Genomic DNA, 13147 nt, shown 5'->3' with positions numbered 1-13147 from the left:
AAACAAAATTTAAGCCAAAGTTCATTGTGACAGTGCCATGCTGCACACTGAACTGAACCCTCATTAAGACAGTTAGTTTCAGACAAGTAGTAAAGTATTGAGTTACAAGTCATACAAGTGTTGCGGTGGGGAAAAGTATGCTAAAGGAGCTGACTTCAGTGGGGGATCCTATTAATTTGCTTACGAGGAGGAGTTGTACATATTTGGATGTACAAAATGATATTGAACTTTAAAAAAATTCCATTCCACCATTCCAGTATTCCACCATTCCAGTAGTCCATTCCACTGTTTATACACTCCCTTAGAAATCTGTGATATTTAAGTCATACTGGTTTTGATACCACCTGTTTTTTTAATACTGCCATACTGTCTGGGCACTATGGCCTCCCTGTGGGCTTGTTTCATCCCATATTTAGAAGGCAACCAGACATGTGACAATGTTTGTAGGCAGGTGCTGATGTAGTCAGCTAACCAAACTATGTAAACAAGTTTGTTTGTGGTAATTTGTGCCTGAGGTTTGCTGGGTATTTGGTGCTTTTGCTGAGGTAAATGGCAGTCACTTTAGTACTAATGACTTTTACAGTAATACCGTGATACTTTTTATGGAAGGTATACTGTTTGCTATTTTTCCAGCACTAGTTCTCAAATTACAACACATGCCTACTTGTACTGAACTGTATATTTTTGGTTTTTGGGATGTACACTACTTCATACTAGGCCCAAGAAATGATGCAATAGTTACAATAACAAGCTAACTATATATCGATATACCGCTATATTTTCCTGTTACTATTACCGTGTATTCAAATTTCAATACTGCCGAGCACTAAATGGGACACAAAGGAGGACACTGGTAAGTCCATAAAGAATGCACTGTACGTACTGCGGTATGCCCAAAGGCACCTGTTGGGCTGAAGCAACGTCAAACAGTGAAAAAATCAAGCCCGTAGCCTTAGCCGTTGTCGAGTTACACTTGTCTGAAGGCATCAGTCAGTTACTCAGTCAGTCAGTAGAAAATTCCGTTAAATAATTTAAAAACAAATTCTTCCTGGATTTGTGCTAAAGGTTAACCAACAAAGGCCCAGATCACTGGGATCAGCATTGGAGGTGCAGAAGATTGAAGCAGTCACCTAACTACTCTAATAGAACATTCAGTAGATACATAGTAGTTGGTTGGTTCTGCTATGGAATTTATCCATATCTGTCTGCACATAGAGATGTGTCAATGCTAAGACCTTCATAATAACTCTTTGTACAGTCATTATGTATGGCAATACATGCCACTGAAAATGCTTTCAGATTCAATCTCGTATCATTCAAATTTCAAAATTTTCTAGTTCCAATTATATTATAATACTAACATGCACCTGTTGTTGTGCAATTGTGAAAGGATGTTGGTTGTCTAAACCTACCCAAACCTTTTCATTAACAAACGCTGCAGAGCTATAACTAGGCACATTTTGACATTTATAGCAAATTATAAGCATTTGTATGTGGAAATGTCTCTAAATTACAGTATTTTAGCATATATTTTTCAAAAATTTCCTGGGGGGGAGGGGGGTGGCAATGGTGGATCCAGGATGGGGCATTTGGTGCAAATGCCCCCCCTCCTCCCTCTGTGGAAGAGCCCTAATATATATGGTACTCCTTCTGTACACCTTGTCAGACCAAAATAAATTAAAATAACTCATGAAAACTGCACTGCAAACTGAAACCAAAGTCAAACAGCTGTCAAACTCACCCAGCACCTTCGTACGTACTAAGCGCCTCTAAAACTAATTATCATGTTGCTGGTGTTTGAACCACTTAAACAGCTTTTAAGTCTTCACAACCATCTGCAAAGGCCATAATGACAAAAAATCAACCTACTAAGGAGTGATCATTGCTACTAAGCAAGTAACACGAGAATCTGCTCTCCCCAACCACCTACCACTTAGCCTGTTTGTGCCCCTCCCCTTACCAGTTCCTGGATCCGCCCCTGGGTGGGGGACATGCCCATAGTTCCAGCATACTTTTGCATGCTGGGAGGTGAAGCACACCTTCACATAAGACAATAGTAACTTGAGTTAGCCACTTTTGTAAATCCTAATCCACCCCTGAAAAACCTACGTATAGTAAGAACATTTTGGTGGTTGGCCTTGAAATCCTCTCAAGATCGAGATACTGTATAGAGCAGTCACTAAATTGATGAATAATGATAAGTCACCTGCTCACACCAAATTTTAAAAACATCTGGATAGGATACCAGTCTCGTTTGGAGTGGTGTAGCTAACAAAGAGTAATAGTAGCTGCATACACACAATGGCTCATTCATCAGTATACTTTATAGCACAGGTAGTCTTTACAAGGTAAATCGAGTGTAGCTATAGACACGTTTAACAAAGAGGAGTGGTCATAAAAATGCACTGCATGTGCAAATTACCAGCCATTTTGTACCGGAAATTTTAGTACCGTTTGAAAATTATACTGTTTACGTGATGACGTCAACAAGTTTAAAACAATGTGATTACATCATCACGCAAAACCCTCATTTCAAATGGAACTGAAATCCCTGCTAGGGCAAAAGAAATGCGTTGTCAACTGCAACTAAACCTATCAAACAACAATAAAAGTAGGTGGTTTGAGGACTAAAACCATTAATAAACTTGGGCATGGAATAATCAGCTACTTTTCAGACACTAAAAGATTTGTGATTAAAATTTTGTGTTCATGAACCACCTGTCAAGGGGTAGTCATTTCAACACCGTCTGTTGAAACACTTACGACCGGGATCAAGATTCAATCAAGTGATCAAGGGGCTTTTGCACAGTGAATCAAGCAATCAAGACATCCGCAAAAGTGACGATCAAGCACCTGTGAAGTTAACTTTTAGCAGCACGAGAATTTACTAGGCTATTACAGTAAATGATTTAGAATCAAGGCCTTTTAATAGGTGAAATCAAGCGATCAAGGCAAAATTTTGATGATCAAACTTCTTGACCCCGCTTGCAAGTGTATCAACTGGCTGTATGGAAGTGACTACCTCTTGCCTGTACAGAAAATCTCGCAAGGTTTCTATTTCAGGTAGTGATTAATTGATGCCGTACAATGAGCAGAAATACTTTGGAAACTGTTAACAATCTTTTAGCCCTACATAAATCCTTCTCACCAATCAGCCAGAGGAGGTTGGACGCACTTTAAGTGCCACTGAAACAAATTATACAAAATCTCTTTTGTTGAGGAAGTTAATACAGTACATCACGATCTCAGAATAACTCACTGGATCATCTCATGTTTCATTAATAGAATACATACGTGAAGACTGATGAAGTAGTGTACATCAAACCACAACTTATTAATTTCGCCTGGACTTCAAGCATTGATTACAAAACAAAGTACATTGCCTTGAAGCTTACATGAAGGACAATCTGAATATCTAACGATCCCCACCTTTGTATTGCGACTATTGACAATCACATGAAATACTGAATGAAAGAATGCAATTAAGGTATAGCTCACGTCAACATGTCTAACTTCCTCTGCTACTGTAGATTGCGTGACCATTGTTTTAAAAAAAATTTAAGGTCAATGATATCACATGAAAAGTAACCAATCGAAAGCCATTATAGACTCAGTTTAAAATCAAGTTGCAGCCATCTATCTGACTCACAGTTACTCATGCCTGTATCAGTAGACCTGAGATGGCAAATTGTTTAGCAACACATCATGTTTAATAGCAAAGCCTGCTGAAGAAGCCAGTAGCACGTATGCTATTCGTCAATGAAAGAACCATCCATCACAACCTCAAGTCTACTGAATAAGATACAGGCATGAGTAACTACTTGCATGTGAATCGGCTGTAACTTAATTTTAAACTCAGTCTATAATGGATTTCGATTAGTTACTTTTCACATGATATCATTGACCTAAAAAACTTGTTGACAACGGTCATGCAATCCGTGATAAGGCCAGATTACTTGTTTCTCATCCACAAAAATTTGGATTTCCATGTGGGTGGGAGGTCATTTTTCATTATTCATTATTGTAGAAAATACTCCAAATCAAGCTGTCCATTACTATAAAAGCTAGCTAAAGCCTTTTACGAACTAGTACTTACGTTTTACCACTGTTTCTGAGGTTCAAGTGACATTTGCTGTGCCGTAAAATGATAGCCAACCTTCTTAGCATCAAAATACGTGTGCACGTGATTGATAACAGCAATAATGAACTTAGATGCGGTGGAGTAAAAAGGGATGCAGGCAGGGATCAGAAACAATTAATCAAAGTTTGCCTGGCCTAATCGGCACAAGTACACAAAAAAATTCGGAATTTTCAACTGGAGTAGGGACCATAGCACATCGATAAAAAGTACTGAAACAAGTTACAGTAGTCCATGATATTAAATCACAGTAAAACAATAAGAAGTGTTATATCCCTACTGTGCTCAAGATACCAGAATGGAAATACACGGGAGGGATGTAACACTTCTTATTGTTTTACTGTGATTTAATATCATGGACTACTGCAACTTGTTTCAGTATTTTATCGATGTGCTATTCCCTACTCTAGTTGAAAATTCCAAATTTTTTCGTGTACTTGTTTGTTAACTTTTTTTGTAAATAATTTTATTATGACTGGTTAACCCACGCATACCACATCTGAAATGGCGCCGCACGCCCCAGCTATATCAATTATCATCTGAAAAGTGAAGTATCCATTATGCTTGGTTGTCAGCTATGTTCAACCCGCTATACAGCATTTCGAATCAAGAACTTTTCCGGAAGCACCTCTACAATCTACGCATACCAAAAGAAATGGTGCTGCGCCCCAATTTTATTAATTATCGTCTGAAAAGTGAAGTATCCATTACGCTTCGCTGTCGGCTATGTTCAACCTGTTACACAGCAATACGAATCAAGAACTGTTTGAAAAGCATCTTTGCAATCAAAATAGCCACTATGAAAAATACGGATGGTTTCCGTTTAGAAGGGAAGCCATCACGTGCTTGCGCCAAATTGACACCTTTCCCTGTCAGCAAAGATGAATGGGACACAAAGGAGGACACTGGTAAGTCCATGAAGAATGTATTGTATGTACTGCGGTATGCCTAAAGATACCTGTCGGGCCGAAGCGATGCCGAACAGTGAAAAAATCAAGCCCATAGACTTAGCCGTTATCGAGTTACGCTTGTCTGAAGGCATCAGTCAGTTACTTACTTACTTACTCAATCAGTAGAAAATTCCGTCGAATAAAATTTTTTTAAATTCCGTAGCAACTTGTTGAAAGCATTTCAGGTCAATCTGAAAGCTTGTTTGGGCTTAGTTTTACCTCACTAATACTGCCTCATCGTCGTCAGGGAAAATTGAGGCTGGTTTTTGGGTGATGTTATTTTGTGGGCCACGCCTACTCCTTTGTGGTACCTACTATACAGTTACTATTGTACTGTATCAGACATGCCAACTCTCACGCATTAGGCATGAGTCTCACTCTTTGGCTAGTAATCTCACGCTCTCACGCCTAACCCTTTGTTTCTCACCCTTTCAGCTTAGTTCTCACGCATTTCTCACACCTGATCTGCTTCATAATTAGCCCTGTGCTTAAAATTGGACAGATCTGTGCTTATTTTTGTACTTTGAGCATGTAGCGACCTTTTTTTTTTTTTTGGTCTTCACTACCAAAAATCCTGGAGCTGCACTTGAGTCTGGTCCACATTGCTGGTAGTGTTTGAGGTCTCACTCCTAAAATTGTTCAGAGGTTGGCATCTCTGCTGTATGATAGTCGGTGTATTCTAATTGTTTAGTAATTCAATCTACACCTCGATCTACACATAAGCATTATGAAATAGTAGTCTATAATGCATCTACTCTCCTACAAACACATTATCGGTAAAGCATTTTGAGCCCTTGCATGCCAAATCTCCCCAACCCCCAACGGCATACTGAGGTAAACTTTCAACAGTAATTTCCACCCCAAACACCGGTACAAACTGCTCGCATCATGGTCATTAAGGGGGCGCGTAACACACTCAAAATTTCACCTTCCCTACATAAATGGGGCATAGATTATAGACTCTCTCTATAATCTATGGACGGGGTGTGTCTATATATCTCACCTTTTTCGCACTCTCATAAACGGGACGTATAACGTAATTCTGCCAACAGCAACAGTCTGAGGTACCAGCGGGCTCGGGTAACAGTCTTTCTTCAAAAACTCAACTAAAAGATAAGAGTAGCTAAACGCCAGTCATCTTAAAGCTTCAAGCCAAGCAAAAAAAATCACTGATCGCTAGGGCCGCGCGTCATGCCTCCTAGTTATCTGTTCCTAAAATTGATGTTCACTGAATATCATTTGGCTAGTAGAGTAGCTACTATATGTTTTATTAAAATTACTTAATGGGAGTAACTTTTGACACCACCATTGTAAAGATCCCTGCTTTTTTTTTTTTTTTATTATTATTATTTTTTTATGGTAGCTACACCTATGCCTCAGTTACCTGTGTGGGGATCTGCTATTAACAAAGACTTTAGCGGTATATTCTGGTACAGTATATGCAAAATATAGAGCTCTGTGCATCTAACTTGTGGTTTGCGGAACTATGACCATGTGTCACAGTATAAAGCAATGACTTCCTATGTCAAAGTTCATACAGTACACAACTATTCTAGGCGGTCAACATTGGCTCGGTGAGATTATTTTACTTCAGCCACTAATAGACTTTGGTTGTAGCTAAACATTCTTATGTGTTCACCTTGGTTTGCAGACATAATTTTTTGATACAGAACTGAAGAACTTAAGTCAGCACTTCTTTCAGCACTTCTTTCAGCACTTCTTTCAGCACCAGGTGGCTACAGTGTGGTGGAATTCATTGCCATCTAGTTTATTTGATGACATCATTAATTTTCATAGTGGTCTGCTTATAAGTACTCATCCTGAACTGCTATATTTACTATGGTTGTAATAATTTTTATGTGCATATACATGATAGCTTTGTATAGTATGCGCGCTTGTAATGTTATATGTACGGAAGAATGGCTTTGCCAAGTACTGTGGGTTTAAATAATCGATCAATCAATCAAGGAGCTTCCTTCTACCTACAATCCCCTACACAACAAGATCACTGCAATAATTTTATTTCTGTGCCACTGTTAGAAGCCTTTAAACAAATCTTCTGTCATGTAAAATTTGTAAGGAATGGATAGACATAGGGAGTATTAGCCATAGAGTTCCAGAAACCCCCTTTGAAATTTAAACTTGTGGGCTTGGAGCCAAAACACTCGAAAAACACCAGCCCATATAATATCTTAGTTTGGCAGCACAATCAATTTGAAATGGAGCAGGACAGTACAGTTACAGTGTAATAAGAAATTAACACTGATTCTCTGCAAAAGTGGATGAAGGGCAGCTACATGCACTACCGAAACATCTTTATTAAGATCAGTACTCTAATAGAGCAGTCATATGTAATACTGTATAGCAGTCAAAACTATACTCTAATAGAACATTCATAGTGGAATAAAATCTTTATTCATCGAGAATTTGAATATGGTCTTAGATCACCATGGTATCTGGAAAGCTATGTGTATAAACCATAGGACTTAAAGAGAAACATACTTATAACAAATAGTTTATAAAATCCATATTAATTTACTAAAAATTCTATTATTCAAAATCTGTCAGCAGCTGAAGGCACAGCCCCCAGACTCTAGTTACACCTATACATACTACCACTGAAATCTGGAAATTACCTTAAAAATTCCTTGGATATATGCCCCTGACTGACTAACTACATGTTTATAATTTTATTTGAAATTTGCACATGATAAAGGAAAAAAAAACTTTTCACCTTCTTGCCATGCCTACTATAATCCTACTAGGTCTATGTAGTGATTGCATGTTGTCTGAGGACTCTATTTTCATTCTATAATTTTGCAATTACACTTTACTTCTGATAGATTGGGAATGATAAGGTCTGATAGTAATAAGGCAATTTACAAAATAACTACTTGCATTGACTAATTTTATATTTGAGTGGGGGGGAAGGTGGGACAAGTATATAAATTATATGGCTGGGACAAGTAAACTCTTTTATGGATCAACAAAAGGTTACAGGTTACTAAGCTCTCCATGTCTTAGGCCTTAATCAATGACCATTTTCAGACTATTGTGGCTATATAATACTATACTGCAAAAATTTGTACAAAACAAATTAAGGTATATTACTAATGGAAATTAATGATACCTCAGGTAAATAAACTGGCTGATGTAGACTGAGATGGCACATCATAATAAGCAGCACCTTGTCCTACACAGTTTTGTCCTATCTATCATCAGTATATAGTATAGATAATAGACACTTCATACTGATGAAAAATTCTAGACACAAGGGTAATGTGGACTGATCTCGGCACTGATAGCCACAGAGAACATGAATCCTGTGTACACCATCAAGGTTACTGGTTAGGTCTGTATCAAATATGCCAGCATATAAATAGTATATATATATATATATTACCATACCTGCCCATACAAAAGTCTCAATAGCACCAGTGAAATTTATCCCAAATTTTACTGGTAGCAGTGAAAAATTGTGTAATTGCAATTTCATTGGCTAGAGTATGTAATGCAGTTGCTTGGCAACAGTTGCTAAGGTGTGGTTGCTATGGTCCAAAGTGTTCATTACCTTAGAAATGGTCTCCATTGCAACTGTTGCTAAGATTACTCTGTGGGTGGTTGACTAGCAATGGTTGCTTGGAGCTATTTCCCCATTTCAGCCATAGCCACAGCAACCAGACTCTAACAACTGTTGCTTGGCAACCAAAGTACAAGTATGGAAAGCATGGGTATAGCAGTGAAATTTGTGGTAAATATCACTCTTGTTGCATTGAAATTTCAATGCAACACTCGTGGTATTTATCCCAAATATCACTAATACCCATGCTATTACTAGTACGTATATTAGCTATACTGGTGTATATTATACTGGTGTATATTATACTGGTGTATATGTTTTATATGCATTATTATGCTGTTGATGATATTGAAAAACAATCGCTCATTAATGTTTTAAGTTAAAAGTAGCAGATGGCATCGTATACTTAAACACTGTCCTGTTGACAAAACACCTCTTGACAAAACATGCATATAATATGTATACAGGGCTATAACCCTAATGGCAGTGTGACTAGAGTGCCACTCTCTTCCTCTATTTGACTATTGGCTACCATAATTTGCTTTATTTTCGTGCAAAAAATTTTCGTAATAAAAATTTTCATGTAAAAATATTTCGTATGATCACCATAAATGACTGCTCTATTAGAGTAGTTCAATCTTGTATAAAATTTTTCGTGTAAGAAATTTTCATACAAATTTTGCATTAAAAAATTATTTTACAACGAAAAAAGCAATTACGGTGTATATACACAAGGAGGCAGTAAAAATGCAAAGGTTTGGAAAAATTACACATATACCTATAGCACATGCATGTAAGTGCATATGAGTGCTGGAATGAAATACAATAACACACTGACATGGAGTAGCATGTTGTTTACTGTTTACTGCTATGCATCTAGTTAGCAGGCAAGTAAATATATCATTTGATAGTTGCTTTAATGTTCCTACCTGTATACTTTTCATGTGTATTAAATCATTCTTGCCCATAAGACCTGCTACTATACTGTTAACTTCATTTACATGTACGTCACTATTATAACATAAATAGGACTGGTACATGTAAAAATACATGTGTACATACATAAAAATAAATGCATGCACAACATAAAAGAGAATCGTAAAATGCTTAAAAACACACACATAGTATCATGGTCATAGGCAAACTTTGTTAGTGCTTATATAGCAGCAGCAGCAGCAGCAGCAGCAGCAGCAGCAGCAGCAGCAGCAGCAGCAGCAGCAGCAGCAGCAGCAGCAGCAGCAGCAGCAGCAGCAGCAGCAGCAGCAGCAGCAGCAGCAGCAGCAGCAGCAGCAGCAGCAGCAGCAGCAGCAGCAGCAGCAGCAGCAGCAGCAGCAGCAGCAGCAGCAGCAGCAGCAGCAGCAGCAGCAGCAGCAGCAGCAGCAGCAGCAGCAGCAGCAGCAGATCATACACTGTAGGTCTGTCACTTGACTGTTGTTTGGTACAACTGGTGACCAGTTGATCATGCTGTGGATATTGTTGTTGGACCAGTGCTTTAAAGGTATCCACCATTTCAAACTGAAGATTTTTCGTAAGAATCTCAATGATAACAAGGCCGGAGGAGACGGTCCGGTTGGTCAGGCCTGAGCCGGACCAATAATCTGGAGTTGAACAGCTCGAGATATATTACTCTCATGCAATCTTTGGACGATCACATCTACATATGGCTACGTACATTTTACAGATGTTATTGAAAATGCATGACACGAGTAGTTACCTAGTTTCTCAGCCTGACTAAAGCAAGTATAGTACCTCCAATTACCTTACAGTACAGCATAGCATTCGTATCGTTTTGTACAGAAATGATTGTGGGTTCTACGTACAGTATCACGTGTGCTGACAGTTGGCATTTATCACGTGTAAGGCAGGTGCCTTCTTTGATTCTAAACCAGCACACTTATATCATAAAATAATCATCAGCATTCCTTGGCTTGTCTCTCTTGGCTTCTTTTACTGGGCGCGGAAGGGCTGGCAGTGACAAACCAGATGACTCATTCTGCGGCAAGAAGCTGTACACCGGTACCATACATTACATGGTGGCCATCTGGATGAGATGTTGAGTAGAAATCACTCCTCTTCAACTACCCACTCGTCCTGTCGAGATACTGAGCAAACTCAGTCTCACCCACATAGCGCCATTTTCGAATACTGATTGGTCTCGTGACTGTCCACCAGTATATTTACGTGATGATCCGTTCACTTCATACAAACCAGTATAGTATATAGTATACTGTGTTTTTGTAGCTGTGTAGCTTTTTATTGTAGCTGTGTGAATTCACTGTATAGTACTTGTATCCTAGCTAAAGGGGGCCATGCTGCATCGGTTCCCTGTGAAATTTGGGGGGAAAGTTGCAAGTTGCTAGCTAGTTTACTTTAAAATTTAGCATCAATTTTAAATTTTAAGGCATTTTCAAGCCTTTAAATTGTAAAAATTCTGCAGCTCTTGGTGGTTGCACCCCCAGACCCCCCTTGAACTTTAAGTAAATGAACCATACAACAAGTTTCATGCTGTGTCCCCTGTATGTCAGGTCTACAATTATAGATAGTACAGAAAATCTGCAGAACAACAGATAGGCTTGAGCATATTTATATAGCTAGCTAGCAGTGAAATATCACTAAAATTGCATATCTGAGTGTCTAATTTTCAAAAATTTCCTGTGGGGGCATGCCCCCAGACCCCCCCTAGAATGCTCGTGCTTCACACTTCGCAGAGTGTGCTTCGCACTTCGCAGAGTGTGCTTCGCACACTGTGCAACAGCTCCTCTCTCATTGGCATGTATATAGTAGCAATTTCAACATTATAGTCAATGGCCTGACCAACTCAATTTTCCCTCCTCCGGCCCTGGATAAGGACTCTAAAACTGTAAACATCCATCTTAGGGGAATGCTTGGAAAAATCATTGGCTTCAGAAGCTCCATATACCATAGCACCAGGATTTGCAGTGGCTGTTAGCTGTTGCATCTTAGCAGTACCCAAGTCTCCCAGTTTAGCCACTCACCATTGTAGAGTAACTTCAGTAACACATTGGCACTACTCACATCATGATGGATTACTGGATCTGGTCTGGTGTTAAGAAATGAAGGGCTTTAGCAACATCATGAAGAATGCTATTTATCTGATGATCTTTAATTCTTTCGTTTTCATATGCTCTTCTCAAGCTAGTATCCATCAATTCCATCAAGATAACTGGGGGACCTTCTAATGTAGCTCCCAGGAAGGCAACAATATTCTGATGTTGACACTGAAAAACCATTTCCATTTCTCTTTGAAGCAACTGTATGGTTCTTGGAGCAGTGATAAATTGGTGAAGACGCTTAACAGCAACAGTGGCTCCTTGGAATATAGCCGTATGTACAGTAGCCCAAGCTCCTCTGCCAATTTCTTTCCCAACTGTAAAATGATCATTTGAAACAGCCCTACAAGTTATCATTGATTGTACACCCAACAGCTGTTGTTGAGTGAGTGATAGTTGGTTCTGTAAGTAGCTATTGCTTGCTATTAACTCTTCATTGCTTTTCTGTGCATCCAATAATTGCTGCTGATTATGAGACAGTTGATTTTGTAAACCAACCATGCTAGCTCTCAAATTATCATTATTATTCTTGACATCTGCCAACTGTTTGTTGTAATTGGAAATGCAAACGATTGTTGTCTTCTTTCAACTGTGTGTTGTTCTGGAAAGAACTGCATACAGTGGCATCCATTCTTTTAATACTTTCCTGATTCATTTTCACCATTTCTTCAAGTGTATTAACCTTTCTTTCCATCTCATTCATATCTAGACCTGATTTGTTCACAGTTATATATAGTAGTGACTTGACTACCCCTTTCAAGTCGGTTGGACTGTTTTGTTGAATTCTCTGGTGTTGTACGGAATTGGGGCTGCTTCATAGCACTTTTTCCATTATTAGAAGCCAAAAAATGTTCATCTACTTTATTGGACTCTGAGTATAGCAAGAATAAAAACATTGATTATTACCAAGAGTCTACAGAGAATTATCAATTTATACATTACAACAACACACTTTAGTCATACACAATGACATACAATGCATTAAATTTGCAAAAAAAAATCAAAAAAAATCCAGAAGGCTATATACATAGCTAAGTATGCCTAGGAGATGGTGCTACAGGTAAAAGTGAAACACAGTAATAACTTTAAAGGATATATTCTTAATACGTGAGTGACTGAGTTTTGTGACCGACTGCTCTATTAGAGCAACTAAATATTGAATGGATTTTTTTTAGGGGGGAGGGGATGGGGGTGGAACCGCCACTGCAATTCAATATTATCACTAGATATTTACTAGGATATCAATCTTACACAGCTTGCAATTGTCTACATGGAATTTATTAGCATACTGTATAGCCTAAATATTTTGAGGGGGTTAGCCTCCGTCAGATTAATATTTCCCATCAACAGATGCTCAGTCAAGCCAGAGCATAACTTGACACTATTCCAACAACTCACAATTTCTATA

The 13147-nt window shown here is 38.5% G+C and overlaps 1 protein-coding gene across 2 annotated transcripts in view; it reads right to left on the bottom strand.

Annotated features, from left to right (window-relative positions):
• LOC136262967 (dual specificity protein kinase shkE-like) overlaps positions 1-6252 on the bottom strand; it is a 47125-nt gene extending 40873 nt beyond the window's left edge. For both annotated transcript variants that reach the window (XM_066057388.1, XM_066057387.1), the window contains exon 1: positions 6092-6252. The gene's annotated coding sequence lies outside the window, so the exon portion shown is untranslated. The remainder of the gene's footprint in view (positions 1-6091) is intronic.
• Positions 6253-13147: the final 6895 nt, after the last annotated feature.

Source organism: Dysidea avara, chromosome 8 (assembly GCF_963678975.1).
Source record: "Dysidea avara chromosome 8, odDysAvar1.4, whole genome shotgun sequence".
Classification (NCBI taxonomy): domain Eukaryota; kingdom Metazoa; phylum Porifera; class Demospongiae; order Dictyoceratida; family Dysideidae; genus Dysidea; species Dysidea avara.
The sequence above is the reverse complement of the archived record's forward strand: the minus strand, read 5'-3'. Positions and strand labels throughout refer to the sequence as shown.